This window comes from Erinaceus europaeus, chromosome 2 (genome assembly GCF_950295315.1).
Source record: "Erinaceus europaeus chromosome 2, mEriEur2.1, whole genome shotgun sequence".
In the NCBI taxonomy this organism is placed as follows: domain Eukaryota; kingdom Metazoa; phylum Chordata; class Mammalia; order Eulipotyphla; family Erinaceidae; genus Erinaceus; species Erinaceus europaeus.
Window position 1 is genome coordinate 170519850 of NC_080163.1, and position 4615 is coordinate 170524464.

The 4615-nt window shown below is 40.9% G+C and overlaps 1 long non-coding RNA gene across 1 annotated transcript in view; it reads right to left on the bottom strand.

Annotated features, from left to right (window-relative positions):
- LOC132536778 (uncharacterized) overlaps nucleotides 1-4615 on the bottom strand; it is a 209088-nt gene that overhangs the window by 120170 nt on the left and 84303 nt on the right. The gene's annotated exons all lie outside the window — the stretch shown is intronic.

The window sequence follows — 4615 nt, forward strand, 5'->3', positions numbered from 1 at the left end:
CAGACCCATCCCTGCTACCTGCACGATGAGACTGCCTGAGAGGAGAACAAAGCAGTAGGAATATAATATCCCTTTGGAATATAATATCCCACTGGAATATATAACCCTTTGGAATAGAACTAAAATAGGCCTACTAGCTATCTTCAAAACAGAGACCCCACATCTTCATCCGCAATATTCCAGCCTTTAGGTTCATGATTGGTCAACAATTTGTTTGGCTCTATATGTTAACTCTTCTTTCAGCCACCAGGTTTCAGATGCTACCAAGATTCCTACTGGACTTCCCTGGAGAGACGACTCCACTGATGTGTCCTGGAGCCCACTTCCCCAGAGTTCTGCCCCACTAGAGAAAGAGAAAGACAGGCTGAGAGTATGGATCCACCTGTAAACACCCATATTCAGCATGTAAGCAGTTACGGATTCCAGACCTTCTATATTCTGCACACCATAATGTCCCTGAGTCCATACTCCCAGAGGTATAAAGAATAGGAAAGCTATTGGGAGGGGATGGCATGTGGAGTTCTGGTGGTGGGAACTGTACCCCTCTTATCCTATGGCCTTGTCAATGTTTCCTTTTTATAAATAAAACTTTAAAAGAGAATAGCATATATAGAGAGTTGTATACAAAAAAAAATTCAGTGGGAGCTTCTTTAAAAGACAAAAAAACAGGGGGGCAGTTGGTGGTGCACCTGGTTAAGTGCATACATCATAGTGCACAAGGACCTGGGTTCAAGCCCCTGGCCCCAAACAAGCAGAGGGAAAACTTCATAAGTGGTGAAATGTAGCTACATGTGTCTCCATCTCTTTCCCTTTCTATATGCTCCTCCCTTCTCAATTTCTCCATTTCTGTCCAATCAGTCAATCCAGACATAGATAATTAAAAAAAAAAGAGGCATCACATGCAGAGAAACTCCCCTCTCCCTCTGAGCTGAGGGGGGACATTTGCAGAGCTTCTTCTTGCCTAAACAAAGTGCTGGGTGAAGATTTTGCCTCTTATTTTGTATTTCCTCTCACCTATAAAAGAATGCAAATGGGAGGGTGGAGTAGGTGGGGTGCACTGGGTTTAGTGCACATAGTATGAAGTACAAGGTCCCATGCAAGTCTTAGCCAAAAATAAATAAATAAATAAATAAATAAATGGCTGCCAGGACCAGTGGATTCATAGTGCTGGCCCTGAAACCTGGCAATAAGCTCAAAAGCAAAAAAAGAAAGAAAGGAAAAATAGACAAAGAAAAGCCAAGAGAAAAGGGGGAGGGGAGTCAGGCACTGGTATACTTGGTTAAACACATAACAATGCACAGGGACCTGGGTTCAAGCCCCTGATCCTCACTGCAGGAGGAAAGCTTCAAAAGTGACTAAGTAGGGCTGCAGGTGTCTCTATGTCTCTCCATCCCTCTCGCTCCCCCTTCCATCTCGAGTTCTGGCTGTCTTTATCCAATAAATAGATAGTTTAAAAAGAAAAGGAAATTAAAGAAAGGAAAAAGTTAAGCTACTGAAAACAAGGCTTTCCAGAAGCAGTTTGTTTCCACTCATGTGCTCCATAACAGGGGACCTCAAAAAAGAGCTTTCTTATTTCAAATGCCAATTTGATGTAGACTTCTATCATGTAAATTAATTTTCTATTATTATCTTTATTTTTATCACAATCTACTATACCAGGGTTTCAAGGAAAGTTATTTTATGGTAAGCAGGCAGCAAGTCACCACCACACTCTGAATTGTTGTTGTTGTTATTATTGGATAGACACAGAGAAATTGAGAAGGGAGGGGGAGATAGAGAGGCAGAGAGACAGAGACACCTGCAGACTGCTTCACCACTCACAAAGCTTTCCCCCTGAAGGTGGGGACTGGGAGCTTGAACCGGGTCCCTATGCACTATAATGTGAGCACTCAACCAGGCACTCCACCACCTGGCCACCACGGTCTAAATTTAAGGATAACGAATAATAAGGGTAACATGGCACAGAATAACTGGCTCATCAGATGAGAACCAAAGGCAAGATCCACAAATTATCTTCTTCCTTGTGTGCCCTTTCAAGCTCCCCAGAGTGCTTCATAATTTTTTGTTTGTTTGCTTTTTCTTTCCTACTTTTTATTTAATAGGACAGAGAGAAATGAAGAGAGGAGGGAGAGACAGAGAGGGAGAGAGACAGAGAGGTACCTGCAGACCTGCTTCACTGCTTGTGAAGCTTCCCCCCTGCCAGTGGGGAGCAGGGCCATAGAGCAGGGGCTCAAACCCGGATCCTTGCACATAGTACTATGCACTTCACTGGGTGAACCAGCACCTGACCCCTATTATTAATTTTTGTTTGAAAATCAAAGTTGTATTTATTTCTGGGTATCAAACCATAAGATGACTAATAAACTGACATTTATTTATCGGAACTTTTTTTTCATATAAATGACTTGAGGTAAAACATTTTCTTTTTTAGTATATGCACTTCTATATTTATTAGTGAGAGTAAGAAGCAGGTCATCACTCTGGCATACATGGCATCTAGGATCAAGTCTCCTGCCAGCAAGTTCTATGCAGTGCTGCAAGCCACCTCCTACTGTTTCCATAGTTTCTAAACATCACCATAGGTTTATGTTAAAAGAAAAAAGCAGAGAGTCTAGCTGTTACACAGTGGGTTAAACACAGGCAGCGCAAAGCACAAGGAGTGGCATAAGGATCCAAGTTGGAGCCCGTGGTTCCCCACCTGCAGGGGGGTTGCTTCACAGGCAGTGAAGCAGGTTCTGCAGGTGTCTCTCTTTCTCTCCCCGCTCTGTCTTTCCCTCCTCTCTCCATTTCTCTCTGTCCTATCCAACAACAATGACATCAATCATCAATAACAACAAATAAGTATTTAAAAAAGGGCAACAAAGGGGAAAATAATTATAAAAAACCAAACTCATCTATTCTCCAGTCAGATCACCTTTGGAAACTAAAAACTAGGAAGGGTAGATGATAATTTCAGTGTGATAAATAAGTTGTCAATTTAAAATCCTAGGGGTTATATTTTTAATTTTTTTAAATATTTATTTATGTATTCCCTTTTGCTGCCCTTGTTTTGTTGTTGTTATTATTATTGTTGTTGTTACTGACGTCATAGTTGTTGGATAGGACAGAGAGAAAGGGAGAGAGGAGGGGAATACAGAGAGGGGGAGAGAAAGATAGACACCTACAGATCTGCTTCACTGCCTGTGAAGTGACTCCTCTGCAGGTGGGGAGCTGGTGGCACAAAACCAGGATCCTTAAGCTGGTCCTTGCATTTTGCTCCGCTTCCGCTTAACTCACTGCGCTACTGCCCGACTCCCCATTCTTAATATTTTTTTTCACAGTTTAAATTTTTTTTTGCCTCCAGGCTGGGGGCTGGCACTACATATCCACTGCTCCTGGTGGCTATGTTTTCCATTTTACTTTTTTATTTTTTATTATTATTGATTTTCCCATTTGTTTTCCTTGATTTACTGTTGTCATAGTTATTATTGTTTTTGTTGATGATGTCGTCATTGTTGGATAGGACAGAGAGAAATGGAGAGAGGAGGGAAGACAGAGAGGGGGAGAGAAAGAGAGACACCTGCAGACCTGCTTCACTGCCTGTGAAGCGACTCCCCTGTAGGTGGGGAGCCGGAGGCTGGGACAGGAATCCTTCTGCCAGTCCTTGCACTTCGGGCCACATGTGCTTAACCCACTGCACTTCCACCTGACACCCACACTTTTTTTTCTTAACCTGTTTCCTATATGCTATTATTTTTCATTTAATTTATTTGTTGATTACTAGAATACTGTTTAGTTCTGGCTGATATTGCTGCTGGGGACTGAACCTGGAACTGTGAAGCCTCAGGAGTGAAAGTCTTTTAGCAACACCACTTAACTGTCTTCCCAGCTCCACCACATACCTTTTAGATGTTTTGATAGTATCAAGAGTTAAACTATAGTGATATCAACTTGAGAATCATCTGTTTTTTAGGACTGCTTGATAGTGTTCCTTAAAAAATTAAATGTTTTCCCTCACAACTATATGCTTTCAATATTTATATTAATTAGAAGATTATATTACCTTTATACAACATGTTAAATTGTAATTCTCCTCTAAGAAATGTAAAATAAAGGTGGGGTAGATGGCTTAATGGTTATATAAAGAGACTCTCATGTCTGAGACACTAAAATACCAGGTTCAATCTCCTGCAGCAGTATCATCCAGAACTGAGCAGTGCTCTGGTAAAAAAAAAAATGGGAAGAAAGAAAGAAAGGGAGAAAAAAAGAATATATATATGTATATATATATATATGGAAAATACTTTGTAAAACTCAGATTATACTTTGATACAATAAAGGAATCTGATTTTCACTGCAAAAAAAAAAAAAAAACATGAAACAACTTTCCAAGATGACAAATCAGTTGTCAGAATCCAATCCTGAAGATGTTGTGCTGTTATTTACATAACATGAGGTTCTGGTCTCTCTGGGTTTTCTTCTCTGATCTCTGAGAATTGGGCCACCTATTTCCTCTAGTCACAACCACAGATTTCCAGCTCACAGATCTGAATGTCATAAAGCACGTCTTTTTGGGACAATGGCTCAGAACCTCCATGCCCGGTACTTAATGGCCAACCCTATTGGTGCCCTTTGA